Source organism: Carya illinoinensis, chromosome 7 (assembly GCF_018687715.1).
Source record: "Carya illinoinensis cultivar Pawnee chromosome 7, C.illinoinensisPawnee_v1, whole genome shotgun sequence".
Classification (NCBI taxonomy): domain Eukaryota; kingdom Viridiplantae; phylum Streptophyta; class Magnoliopsida; order Fagales; family Juglandaceae; genus Carya; species Carya illinoinensis.
Window position 1 is genome coordinate 8,424,009 of NC_056758.1, and position 15,724 is coordinate 8,439,732.

A 15,724-nucleotide genomic window follows, 5' to 3' on the forward strand; every position below is an offset into this window, starting at 1 on the left:
TAATTAAAATGGAAGTCGTTAATGCCAAGGCATTCTGTCATTAGAATTGTAATGAAGTGTACTTAAAGATTAATTGGAGTGGGTTCCCTTGCAAAACCGATTCAAAATTTGTAAAATAAAGAGTTCACTTGACGTATGCTTGGTGTCGGCTCCAACTAAAAATCTTGCATATATCTCTTTCAACGTTCGAGACCTTTGTTAAACATCATCTTAATCGTGGAAATAAATAGGAATGATAAACATCCAGTTGGAACAACATAACGACTCTTATACAAATCTCGTTTTGACATGCTTTGGATCTAAAAATAACATTTTATGAGTGTTACATGGCTATGCTGTAACACTCATATGTTGTGTGTGTATATATATATATATATAAGTTTCTATGGATAAACTTGCATAAGAGTCCTATTCAAGTGTCATAACTCCTCTCTAGACTCTAAGGCGCTTAAATAAGGTGACTCTGACAGAATGCTAGGATATTCTAGAGAGGAAAGGCTAGGCGAAATCAGCATATTTGGCTTTGAATGTCAAGTTTTATTTATACACAAATTGTTCGGGCAACATTCGGGCAGAAATCGACATCTAGATATATGGAAGTAAGGCCACGAAAGCAAATCACCCTCGATCGTTACCTTTCATGTCTCAACTGCTTTTCCATTGGGATCTTGTTGGAGCTAGAGTGACAATATTATATAATTGTTGGAGCTGATAAATAGCTCCTTATCCAAACAAATCTTAAGTAAAGGAATCAAGATCCCAGAAAATACTCGTCAGAGATTTTGCAATTAATCCCTATAAATCCTCCGTTCTTTCATTCTCCCATTCTTTTATTATTAACCCTGCTTTTCCTGATTCCATTGGATCGACGAAATTCTGCAAAGTACGCGAGAAATCTACGCATTTACGTCGTAAGTGTCAAATCATATTAATAGATCATATTTATATCGTGCCTATGTATATTATACTATATGAATAAATTTAAACTTTACCTATTTAGTTTATCTTGTCAAAATATCAAATCTTAACAATATCCATTAACATAATAAGTTGTATCATGTTGCGTCAACTAATTTTAACCAATTTATATAAATAGATTGAATAGACTTAAAATTAACTGGTTTAACCTAATTAAATTAATATAATTTTATATAAATATTAAAATTACATTATATATAAAAATTATAAAACTAACTACAAATCTAAAATTACAATCTAAAATATAAAAATATTGAAATTAAAATTCTAAAAATATTACTTTTAAATATAAAAATATAATTATAATTTTTACTTTCTTAATTAATTATATCGTGTCAAAATGGATTGACCCGTTATCAACTCATTAAATATTCGTATTTTAACGGATCAATCTATTTTAACTCGAATTCATTAATACTAAATTCAAACTTATTATAATCATATCATATTCGTATTAAATTAATAAACCGTGTCATATATAATCATCTCTATTTATCCTTAGAAAATACTGTTGCACAACCACGTGAGTTATGGACTTCTGTTTATTAACTGCGCCATGACACGAGTGGCATTTTCTTCTTTTTATATATATAAATATATATATATATATATATATATATATATATATTTAAAGAAAGAAAACCCAAATCACTGCAGATCAAATGACCATACTGTCTGGGAATTGGACGAATCAGCAAGCTTTTGTTACTTTCGGTTAATGCTACATATTTAAAATAAATGACGTCAATAAAAAATAAATAAAATCTAAAATAAAGAGTATCATTATTCTTTGGTTTAGCTTGGACAATGAGATGGTTTCATATGTTTTGAATTGATCTATAAATATTAATATTTTATATTATTATCTTTTTATTTATTATTTTTTCCTTATCTCATCATATGTCATTTAATAATATTACAAAGATCTAGCAAGAACTTGAGAGCCTCCAGTGAAAGAGAGCGAGATAAATAGACCCTACATAATTTATTATTTATTTAATATTGTCTAAAATATTTATACAAACGTAATTAAATATTATAAGACACGCCTCATGTGCCACCTTTTCTCACTTGAGGCACTCAAGTTCGGTCAAGAACTTAACAAAAAGCCTTAATCCATTATCAAAACCACGATAAATAACATGTTTTATTTTTTTATTTTTTGATTGTTTGACCTCAAGATATTATTTGGATGATAAAATGAGATGAGATGGTTTTAGATAAAAGTTGAAAGTTGAATCAAATATTATTAGAATATCATTTTTTTAATATTATTATTATTTTAAGATTTAAAAAAATTGAATTTTTTATTATATTTTATGGAGAAATTTAGAAAAATTGTAATGATGAAATGAGATGAGATTGATTGAGAGTGTTTCTTAATCCAAACGAATTTTTATACATCGTTTGGTTACATAGTTTAAATGAGATGAAATGTTTTATTAAAAGTTGAATAAAATACTGTTATAATATAATTTTCTAATATTAGTTTTGTTTTAGAATTTTGAAAAAATTTAATTATTTATTATATTTTATTCAAAAATTTAAAAAAATTATAATGATTATATGAGATGAGATGAAATATGTAACCAAACTAATCCCACGTGAACCTTATGCTGTTTAATTTAACAATCAAGCTACTGTTGGCCTCATCTAAACTACTGTTGTGTTAGGTTGTAACTTTTAAATTAGGACCACCAAACACCTCAATTAGGGAGTCACGAGAAATAGCAGCAAGAGTACAACATTACTGTTGCCGAAAGTCAAGTATATAAGGTTTTAATCTCAACAAGATTAATAAATTAAGCAAGAAAAAACTTGTACACTAGATAGCTAGGATGGTCCTACGTACAGATCATGATCATCATCAATATCCATCGAGCGAGCTGCCAGATCGAGCTAGCTCGATCGATCGATCGTTCAAATGAACTCATGAACCTATCGCTCTCATTCATGCGTCACATGAACTTTGAGTTGATCCAGCATGAGATGGTGAATGATCAGGGAGTGAGCAAATCACTACTTTCTTTTCAAAAAACGGTGACAAGCCATAAGAACTACAACAAATGCGTCACGCTTATAAATATTGTCGCGCGCGGTGGCCTCATCTTCCACGTTCCCAGCTTCGATCGATCGATCGATCGACATGATATATCATTGTACATGTTGACGTGATGAGTTCTTCTTATTCTCCACGTAAACCCTAAATAAGTCAGTTCACTGCTTCATCAGAACGAAACAAAAAAGATAGCATCACATCACAGTAAATATTTTTATAAGCAAAGTACTTGATCTTTCAATAATTCAATCGCATCTCATCGGTTGGTTATTGTCAAAGACATACTAATTAATTAATGTCAGATTATTTTTTTTATTATTTTAAAAAAATGGAGAATATAAAAGGAGTTAGCAGGAGTGAGTTCTTGTCGATATTACCGGCAACATCCGATCTTTTGGAAATTTGGAGACTTGGAGAACGTCAAGTCTATATATATGCAAGAGATTTTTTTTTTTTTTACTGAGTCAAATCAAGGATTTAATTATTTAAGCCCTCTTTGGGATATTTGAAGTTTGATCCACAAAAGACTCGAAAGATGTACTATATACCAATTGCTAGCTACACAAAGTGACAAAAGAAAGAAAATAGTGAAAATGCAAAGCAGAATTTTATAATTTATTGTTTTAATTTTCATTATTTTCTCAATATTCTTTGATTTAGTGTTAAATAATTGGCCTGCAAGTAAAGAAGACAAGAAATCAATCACAATTATATTATAAATAGGTCATACTATTCATAATTATATATTTTCTAAGATTGCTCGTTAGAAATTCTAATTTCACGATTACTAAATTATTTATTTAAAAAAATTCTATTATGATATTTACTCGAGCGACATGTTTAGCATATGTCGAACCAATTTTCTATCGCGTATAAATCAAACTTTCTATCTACCATTTTCAAAATCAACCAAAAAATCTTGATGGATTTTTATGGAGTTGTTTCATCAAATCAGAGCTCCATCAAAATCTACCAAAAAATCTACCCAACGTACAGTGAAATATTGAAAAGGGATAGATTTTGTTTGATTTTGGCGGTGCAATTTCTTGCGCCAAACTCTTGTTTGAATATCGAATTGTACAGTTGATTGGCGACAGAAGATTAAATTAGGAGTTACTTTTAATTTGAGGAAAATGAAATTAAAATTAAAAACGTATATGAATCGCTCGGTTGACAAATGGCAATAGAGAATAACCTTTTGGTTTTGAGTGAGATGAACGTAATTCTTTTAGGGTGAGTTTTCCATTGTATTTAGAATAAGGTTAAGGTGTCATTGTCAACTTTCAATGTTACAGCTGGTTTTTGAATCGTTTTTTTCCCTATCCAATTAAACAGCCAAATTAGGAATATTATCACATTCTTAACGTCATGTTATTATATTTAATATTTGGACCCTCGATTCTGCTAATCTTTTGTCGTAGGTCAAGGGATTTATTTATTTATTTTTAATTAAAGATCTTTCCGTGCAGATGGATGATTATATATATACATATACTCTAGAAGAGGCCGCCGAAGGCCTAAAATTGTTGTATTTTTCATTTTATCGATAAAGATTTCTATGTTATTCATTTATTAATTGTTATATATGTGCGTGATCTCGCTAATTCATGTGATTGTTAGAAAATCCACGCTGATCTTTTTCTCCTTCAAATATCAATATTACCGCTGGCTGGTGCATCATCTGCACAGTCCGATGTGCTACTAGGAGCAGTAAACGGATAAACATGTGAGAGGAGTCTCTTTATTTACATATATCGAAAATGATATGCGCATGGAATAAATCTTGGAATGATGGACGGACGGATATGTGCAAAATCTTTTACTATTCATGCTACATGATGTCCGTGCGCCATTCCATGCTTAGTCCGAGTATTTAGCAAGATTCTTCTATTTATATTTAAGAGTATTGTTATTGAATTATGTAAATGTAAATGATATTTTTGATGAATTTAAGATAAATTTAAATTTAAATTATTTCATTTATATTATTCTTCATATTAGAATAACTATTTTTTCATTATATAACAATAAAAAAATATAAGATGAATTTAAATTTGACTATTTACATCAAATCTGTACATTGGATATCATTTTATTTTTATTATTTTTTTAAGAAGAGCCGTAAGCCACCCACATAACAGCTACGTCTTTATTTTATTAATAAATCTCCACTTATGATGGAGGAATACCGTGGTTACAACCCAAGATTTGAAAATTTCAAAAAAAAAAACCAAAACCCAAACCTCCCAACAGAAAAAACCGTGAAAACACAACCACAATACATATGACTCAAAGAAAATAAAAACCATACGCAGCAACCTGTAAAAAATCTACACAATCAAAAAGTAAGAAAATAAAGGACACAGTGCAAAGAGAAACATACCTAGAGAGAGCCCGAGACGTGCAACATCAACCAACCTCGAGAGCACCAACAAAACTAGGTTCGAATGTAAGTAATTGCCGATTTGTTAAGTCTCGCAAGGCCTCTAATCTCACAAGAAAGACTTTGAATATCCGAGTAGAGCATGTCTACGCCCTGTGCACTAGCCTTAGCTAAAGCGTCCGCCACATAATTTTCTTCTCTGAAGCAATGATTGCATGCAACATCCATCGCCTCAATGTAATCAACAATTTGGTCTAAAAAATCTCATTAATATTTATTATATAATAATGACTAATTAATAATTTTAAAAATATTTAATTTTTTAATTATAAATTTATTTAATTTTATCATATTTTACTATTCTACCTATTATATTTTATTAGTAATATTTATTTTACTATTTTATCATATTTTTCCATATTTTATTTTACCAAAGATCATTTTCCTGAGTTTGGTGGCTTTTTGTGGGTTATAAATCAAGAGAGAGGGAGAGTTACAAAAACAATAAAATAAAAATTTGCTTATTTAACAGTAACTATCAAATTTATTTTTTTTCTTTATATTTACTGTAGCTTAAAGTTAAAATATTTGACTATGGATAATCCATTATAGTGGCTTTTATCTTTAATAATTGAAAAAGTAGCTTTATTTTTTACATATGCAATATCCGATACGTTTGGAACATTGAAGGTGCTCAGCTCATCTAAGTGGAATTCAGATTTTAGTCTAGTTAAACATTCAAATATATAACTTCTAAATTGTTAAATATTACTCAACTTAAGATCTTTTTATACATAAAATCTACAATTTTTTTAATTAAATATATCTTTATATACAAGATCCACAATATTTTTTAATTATTTATAAATATATCTATATTCATCTTAATATTTAAACACATCTAAATTTACGTTACATAGTTTTACAAAATTAACTTTATCACATTAATTTATTACTATTTAATTCAACTAAACTCAATATCTAAACACAATCTAAATCAGATTTACACCAAGTTTCTGCGTGTCTAACGTCATTCGGTCCAGATAAGACCGAGGACTTAGGTCAAGTCGAAACTCGAGACGCTCAAGACTTTGAGCAACCCCCAAGTAGTACTCACCTGGTATGTGCTGGATTCCGACGATGAATTCTTAATTTACTCACATATTATATTGTGGGTAACTCTTCTAAAAACTAATATTGTAAAATACAGAAGTTAAAAACGGCATTTAACGATGGACATTAAATATATTATTTACTTCGCTGCACAAGTTTTTACATTCGGTTGCTCTATTAAACATGTCTTGATACAATATATACACAAGAAAAACAATAAATATAAAATCAAAAGAAATATTTTAACTACAAGTAAATTATATATGAAAAGTAATCATTCAAATTGATATGAATTCATGTGGTTCATCATATTGTAAAGTTATTTTTATTATAAAATAAAACTAACGAATAAGATAAATCAAGTCAATTTATAAAATTTTTTAATATAATCTTTTTGTATCAATAATAATCTTCTAAAATAAAAGACGTAATTTGTTGTCAGATATTGCTTTGAGATCATTTTTTTCTACTCGCTGATTTAAACCGATCACGCACAAAATGAAAAAAAATTCTACATATTCATGTTTTCAGGACAGATCATACTAGACGATAGTACGTAAGTGGAATTTGAATATTTCTTTGGTATGACTAAATTTTAAGGCTTAACGTGGGAGAGAGATATATACGTAAAATAAATACTAAAAAGAATAACGTCAATAGCTTATTAAAGAGAAAATAATAATTGATGAATATAGATAATATACGAGATCTCATATTATTTAAAAATTAAAAATGAGAAATTATTCTTCTTTATAATTATCTCGACAAGGTTTCAACTATATTATTAATTAATCGTTTTAAAATATATGTCTAAATTTGGCTAAATCAGGCTTCCTGGCTATGCCAAACATAGGAAAGTCATGAGAGTGAACGTCGTAGGTATTTAAGCATATACAACAATAATATATATACTTGGTAACCAAGTCATGAACAACCATTGCATTGGATCTTGTAACATAAATAAGATATCTATATAGTTGACCTTTCAGTTATTAATTGGTATGATCTTTTATCTTACTTAAAGCTTTGAACAAGGAGACTGTAGCAGGTAGAATTTACACTTTCACTTGGTAGATCATTTTTGCTATTAAAGAAGAAGAATAAAACAAAAATCATCTAACGGTGTATGATATAGAATATAGAATCTTTGCAGGCCAGGATCTTAAAAACTTGCATATGACATAGAATATAGAATATAGAGTCATGCATTCAGGAAAGCAAAATATGCCACACAGTAAATGCCTCGACAAGAGAGCTCTCTATATATATAGAGAGAGAGAAATGAACTAATCTCGCTATGTACTTAATAAGACAATTAAAGACTCGTAAACAAAATTGATTTCTTTGAACAAGTCTAAATCCGACAAAATACAATTCTAAAAGGTTACATGTCTGGTAAAATCGAGGTCTGGTAGGGCATAAACAACATGTGAGATCATTGTTAATCCATTTGTTTAGTGAAAATTACAACAAGTACGGAATAATTGTCATAAAAACAAACACGATTGCTTTTTATTAGAAGGAAAAAGATGATGATGAAGTGTATAATTTTAGCAGGAGAGTAGAAACTTTTTGACGTTCCAATCAGTCCCCACCCCCACCCAATTACTTTACTATTATTTTGCTGTAAGTCATCAGTGGTAGAATTTTTGGATGAATGAAAACGACCAAAACTGATTGGATGTCTGCAATGGTGAAAGTTCTCTGCCACGCGCTTTAAGGAAGAATTGGAAAACCAAAACCCAGGCTCTAAATAGTAGAAAAGTGCTACAGTTTCCATCTTTATTTTTTAACGTTTTTTTCTTTTTCTTGGCTGAGAGAGAAAGTGGAGTGAGTGAGTGAATGATGTGTGCGAGTCCCAATAATTGTTGTACCTGTGGTTGTCATTCTCGAGCCCTGTGTTTGTTCCCGTGGTTGACTACCACCTTATATCAGCTTTTATGGTTTACAGAGTGATGATAACTTTTTCACAAGAGAGAAAAGAGAAAGAACTGAAGGAACCAACGCTACTTTTTCTTTTATTTTTTCTTATTTTGTTTTTATTTATTAGACTAAATCTGTGACTCTTCCGAAAAATGGGCCGCTTTAGGTTGCTTAGAGCTGTGGACTTGAATAGGGAGAGAGATTAGAATTTAGGGCAACCCCAAGAAACCACAAATCCCAACGTTAACTAACTCCCCAATCTTGGGTCACAGCCTCACTCACACAGGGGCAGAGGCAGTATATATTTTTACAATATTATTTTTTGCCAATTACTTCACAGTTTCATGTTGTCATCAACTTCTATATCTGGCAAAACCTAACACAGAGCCACAGCTAGGGCAAAGGGGCCCGTCCACACACGGGATAATAAAATTGGAGTGCTCAACTAGGCCATTAACACAAGATGTTGTTTTCCATGACTTGAGAGAGAGAGAGAGAGTATAATATGGGTGGTGTGAAGTTGTCGTAAAAGACGAAGGGAAGTCAGTGTCAGGGTAATAAATGTGGGGGGAGAAGCAGGCAAGCATGTGATGTTGGGTTAGTCAAACGTAAGTTGCAAAAGATTTGGTTGCCTCCTACCTAAGCCAAAAACTCAGATTACATTCCCCTCTCATCAGTTAGTTCCAGAGAGCAGAGCAGTGAGAGAGAGAGAAAGGGAGAATTGTTTTGGTGTCTGGATTCTGGATATAAAGAGATCCCAATTCTCCGGTCTCTGCACTCTGCAGGGAAAGTTGGAACTTAGTAAGATCACGTATGCACTGTAGTTATTTTTTGGACCCATCTTTCCTTGTCTTTTTCTTTAAAAAATTTTAGGTAGGACCATCTCAAAGACTCAAACCAGTCTTCAGTGTTTTATTTTTTCTCCTAATTTTATTTATTTTTCTTTTCTTTTTGTTTTTCACTGGTTTAGTGACAATTTGTTAAAAATTAAATAAGAAAAATTCCCCCACTAATTACTTACAATAATAGTTTCCTTAAAGTTAATGTTATTTATTGATTAAATTGTTTTATTTTCTATGGAATGGAGTGATTTGAACTCCAAATTTATAAGCTTTGCAGGAAAATTGTAACAAGTCAAGTCTTCCAATATTTTTAGGTTAATATATAGCAAAGCAAGTTGAGGTTTAAGTTGGGAAAGACTAAACTCAATCAGCTTTACCGTGATTTTGAACACTAGTTTGTTTTTTAGCAAATTGAATTTGAATAATCAAACTTTGTCTGCTCACCTATTGTATTCTCATCTTATTTGACTAACTATTCCACATAATATCACATTCATTTTCCCCTTTTTATCACTTTGCATATATTATCTTCAAACTCATTCCCCCTTACCAACCCCATACTTACTTCAATTAATGTTTGTATTACATATAGCCATTATTGACCTAACTGTGAGACTTGTGATCAATTCTTACACAGTTCTGTTACATTTTAGTCCATTTTTTTATACTTTTTATGCACTTCATTAATGTGATTGACCAAATCAGTTATTTTATATTAAAAAAGTGATTCGGTCAATTATATCAATAAAATAAAAATACGTAAAAATAACTGCATATTAAATTTTTGATTCTTACGTATATAATCATCAACGTAAAAAGAAAATAGACTATATATGGATCTCGGGCACGCGCGTTTAATGCAAACTCTTTTAAAAAATAGGAAAGACTCGAAACTATTAGAATGTGTTTAGTAAGTGATGTACTAGTTCATTATTATTTATAAATAATTTACTACTAATTATTAACAAATTATTCACTCTTTTTTTATTATTATTTATTAATCATCAAAGATGACTTCAACGTCTAAATGTAACGGTCTAATTAAGGACATCTTCCTGCATAGGATCCAGGCTGTATATGAAGAAGTTCAAGGTTGTCCAACACGCAAGTACTTTGCAACAGCTTTTGATGAATCCCCTCTGCCTAAAATGGAGCCCAAAAAGTGTATGCGGACCCAGTGTTCTTTTTTATCTTTTTTTAAGCGTCAACAATGGCCCATATCCTACATTCTTGTAGATGTGGGGTAAGAACTAAGAATATACCTACACAAAGTCATTATTATTATTATTATTATTGTTTTTTTATTACATTATTTACTGTATAATAACGGTATATATATCATTAGTCAACGGTGGTCTCCTTATTGTGTCTCATTCTTGTAAGCCTTTCGACTTTTAGAATGCGTAGAAAACAGGAAAGTTTTTGAGTTTATTTCCTCCTACAACAAGGAAAGGGAGAAAGAAAGAAAAAATAAATAAATAAAAGAGGTATATATATATAAGGGAAAATATCTAACACCCCAAACACATTTAATGTAGGTAAAAATGATAAATTTAAAAAGATATAGTATAATGAAAAATTCTATTCATAAGTCTCATATACCATACACCATTCTTTTTGTTATTTTTTTTAATTTTTTTCTCTTATTAAATGTGTGGTATATGAATTATGAGTAGAAGAATTCAATTATTTTAAAAAGAATAAAACAAAAATAAAAAATTTAAAATAAAAAAATAAAAAATTATGTGGTGTGTGGTGTATGAGGCTTATGAATAACAAAGCTCATATTTAATTATCACCTAATCAAAAAAAGAAAATAAGAAATTGGCCTTGGGAGATATGATCATGTCTCTCATCATGGCCATCAAGTGAAGGGAGTCTCCCATGGTTGCTCTCCTAGAGGACCATGGCTTTCATGGTAGGCTACCATTTTTCCAAATGTCATCTATTTTGAAATATGGTATTTAGAAATTAATTAATATCACTTTCGACACATTATATTCTTAAACTATTAAGAAATTATATTGTGCACATTTTTTAAAATCTGTCCTTTAAAATTGTGTCACACTATACTAATTGAATAGTGTTATTGAACAAATATATACGATCGATCATATATATGTGTGCGCATAATAGTTTACTTACCATATTGTAAAAGCAATCATACATTATTAATTAGGATTTACTTTTGAATATTGCTAAATAGATAGAGTCTTAGACGGTGCAAATATGATCCACATATTCATTTAAAAAAAAGTGAGATTCATCATTAAAAAAATAAATTTTTTTTATATGAATTATAGATTTATCCATTATTTTCAAATGCGATGTACGAGATTTGTATATCTTAAAACTGTAAATATTATTCTCATTAATTGTATGCTATGATTCACTAACATCTAACACAATTGCATCAAGAATTACCCCCCGCCCTCCCCCACCACACCAAAAAAGAAAAGAAAAAAGAACTTTGAGCCATTAGTTTGTATCTTTGGTATTATTAGAGGGAGAGAGAGAGAGAGAGAGAGAGAGAGAGAGAGAGAGAGAGAGAGAGAGAGAGAGAGAGAGAGAGAGAGAGAGAGAGAGAGCTACCAAACGGTGAATGATATTGACCCAATTTAAGAAGATTGTATGAAAAATATTGGAATCATTGACTTGACTTGTCCATGTCACGAACAAAAGAGCTAGCTTCAGTGGATGTGGCTACGAATATATATATATATATATATTATATATATATATATATAATGTTATGGGAAGGCAAGCACACTATAGATGAAAGGTTCATAACTTCATCATGTACCCTTCAATGTCATCTGTGTAAGGACCGAAATGACTGGTCATCGGTTAACTAGCTGGGCGTACGTATGTGACCTTATCATCAGTTCCCTATAGCTAGCTATAGAAATTATACCGTTACAATTAATTCACAGCTATATATTTTTCTGAATTCAAACACATCAAAATCAAAGTTCAGGTAAAATAACAAGAAAATTATTAACTTATTGTATAATTGTATAAAAGTTGTAAGAATAGTAGCTTTATCATTGATATACCTAAGTCTATCTTTTTCTCCCATTGATCGACTTACTCGTCTTTGCACCTAATTCACTAATAATAGCTCTACCATAATGCATTCATAATAGCGATCTGCACATGGCTATAATAACTTTGGAACCAACTTCATTTTCTCTCGTCTAATTATTTTTGTGAGGACCATATGAATGCTAGCTACCTAGCAAACTCCATCAAGGTGGGGTTCGGGGCAGGTTTATCCATCAATAATTTTCATGATGTTCATGCATTATTGTAGATCTTCATCTTCATCATCATGTTCTCCCTCGCTTTTAGCATGAATTTTGTCTCAAAATTTCTGCCTCAACACGAATATGATTTAGGCTGCTTTTGAATGTTGAGCTGAGTTGAATTGAGTTCTTTATAAATATTAGTGAGTTGAGTTAGTAGAGAGAGTTATGTGGTACTCATCTAAAATGAATTTAAATGTGTTCGGATGTTAATATAAATTTAATATTATTTATAAGAAATTGAAAAGAGTCCCATCTATAAAGATGTCATGTTAAGTTGAAAATGGTTGTGAGTCTCATGTGTAAAGAAGTTTTGAATTGAGATGAGTTTAAAATTAGACTGAATTGATTTGAAATTAGTTGAGTTCAACAACCAAATGGGACCTTAAGATTAACAAGTAAAAACACACTGCATGTAAATGTTTTTGAAAAATGATAAATATGCAACACTTTTTACAACATATTATACAATCATGTTTTTAAATGAATGGTATTTTTGTAAAATATCTTATAAAAGTAACATCACTTTATAAAAATACCTTCATTTTAAAACATGTATTGTGAAATGTGTTGTGTTGGTATCATTACTCAATATTTTTATTGTTGGTCGTGGCTAATTACATGACTTTAATTTTTTCGACAAATTAAAAATCTGGTCGAGCAAAAACACTTCTATATTGTTGTGATCGACATGGTGTTTGGTTCACATAGGATCAAAGATGACTAAAGTTGATATGGTACGTCACTTACGTGTATGAGATCGGAGAAAAGTGGCTCAATATATATTTCCTAAAGCGTTTTATCTCACAAAAACATCAAGTCATGAATCGAAGGTACATAAATTGTCTGTCTCCACGTTGGATCAAGAAAATTTGCAGTCTAGAACAATTAAGAAAATGGAGAAAAAAACTGAAAGAAAAAGAGAAAAACAAGAATAGATGGTTTGGAAATAAAGTAACCGGACATGATTAAAGTCCCACCGTACGTACTATAGTGTCAATTAATCTATAATTATTAGAGTTTTTCTTAATAATATTAATTGTAGGCTATATATGGGTTATAACATAGGAAAAGGGCCACTCATCATCCATTTAATATCCTTTATATTTTTATGTGACATCAAATTATATATTGACAAAATATTTTATTTATTTATTTAAATTTATTTGATGTCATATTAAAGAATATTAATGAAAAAATTATAGTAAAATAGATGGTGAATAATATTTCTTTATAAGAAAATCACTTGGCATATCTTCCCAGTAGTTAGTGTAGTATATTCGACAATTATAGAAATGAGAATGATGAACAAGATCTCTCTTGTCCATTAATTTGGAGGTAAATGAAGCTGTTACTACCTTTTCACTCTATATATATAGCCACAGCAGCATGAGATACAATTTGGATGAACAGAGATAAACACCAACAAGATGGTTAGATGTAACAATTTTATGAGCATAAACCAAGTCAACAAGTTACACACACGTTGTTAAAGCTGTGAATGGAATGGAGGAGAACTGGGAATGGACTCGACAGATGATTGAAGACATTAAAGTGATCTTAAAGAATAGACCCAATTAGGTGGTACAACATTCATACAGAGAATGTAATAAGGTAGCTCACAATCTAGCTAGATACTCTTTGAATGTAAATGATGAATGTGTGTGGATAGAAAGTGTACCTGAGGATATAGTTAGCACTGTCATTTAGGATAAACTTTGTATCAACTGATAATGAATACAGAATGAAGGTTTATTGCAAAAAAACTTACACACACACACACACACACACACATTGCTTCAATTGTTTGTTGTCACTTGATCACACCATCCGCCCAGACTACTTACTCAAAGGAAAACTAATAGTAATCAAAGATGATTGAGATTTTCTCTAATCATTTTTTCTGAACAATTCAATGGCCAAATAAGGAGAGGGATAGATACAATATGTGGGATTCATCATTCTAGGCTTCCATATGAACAATATTAGATGATATAAGAGCCACATGTTGTATATCTCTCTCACACAAAAAAATTGGCTTCTTATTCGTTAGGGTGTGTCCATAATACGACTCTTTAAGACCGTTCTTAAAAAAATCTTTTTACTTGCTAGTCGGTGTAGAATGTGTACCAGATACGCTGCTACCATGGTAAGATTCGATCAAAAGAAGTTCAGAGTTAATTCTTTTAGAAATCAAGTATTGCCATGTTAGCAGTATAGATAGTGTGTCATCTACATCAACTGTGAATATGATTTTTCTTTTGAAAAAGACTTCCAGAGTGATATATGGAATCCAAAGAAGATTCGAGTATATCTTCCCTAAAGTCAATTAATTTTAAGTGAAATGGTAGCTTATCATTGGACAAGTAGTATAAGAGTTGTGGAAGAGGGAGGGATTTTTTGAGTGTGGCTATGCTCCCTATAATTGCTCTAAGAAAACATATTTTTACTAGGCCTGATGTTGAATGCTATGAAAGACTTGAGTGCATGTCTTCTGTAAATGGGTTTTAGTTGATACTATTTAAAATATCTCCAAGAGGATCTTAGACCTATAAATGGGCAACTCCATTCCTATTGATTTTATTTTGAAGAAAAGGGAGTACGAGGGGGGGAAAAAGAAAGGAACAAAGAAAGGAAGAACTTTTACCTATATTCTTCTTGTCTACATGCATGCTACTTTTCCTCACGCTTCTAACATGAAAGAGGAGACAGATGCCAAGTAGAAAGGAGAGAGCCACGACCCCAAATGCTTAAACAAGACTGAAACCTAACACAAACTTTAATATCTACATCTTCATTGCCATAAATTTAGTTCGTGATTCGGTCACAAAGCATATAAAGAATGGTCACTCAAACATAGATATAGCCATATAGACACAAAAGTACTGACATTTACCCCAACCCAAAATTCTTCCCAAGAGAATAACTTTGTGGAAATTGTTGATTATTATAGTTCCAAAAGTTTAATGCTCCTATCATTTTCATGACTAAAGGTCTAAATAATGATCTTTTTCTCTTTATTTTTTTTTCTTTTCATGTTTGCTATTATCTACATGTCAACTCTTCTCAAGGAAACTTGAGATGTCTAGTCCTATATTAAGAGTATTATATGTTCCTTATC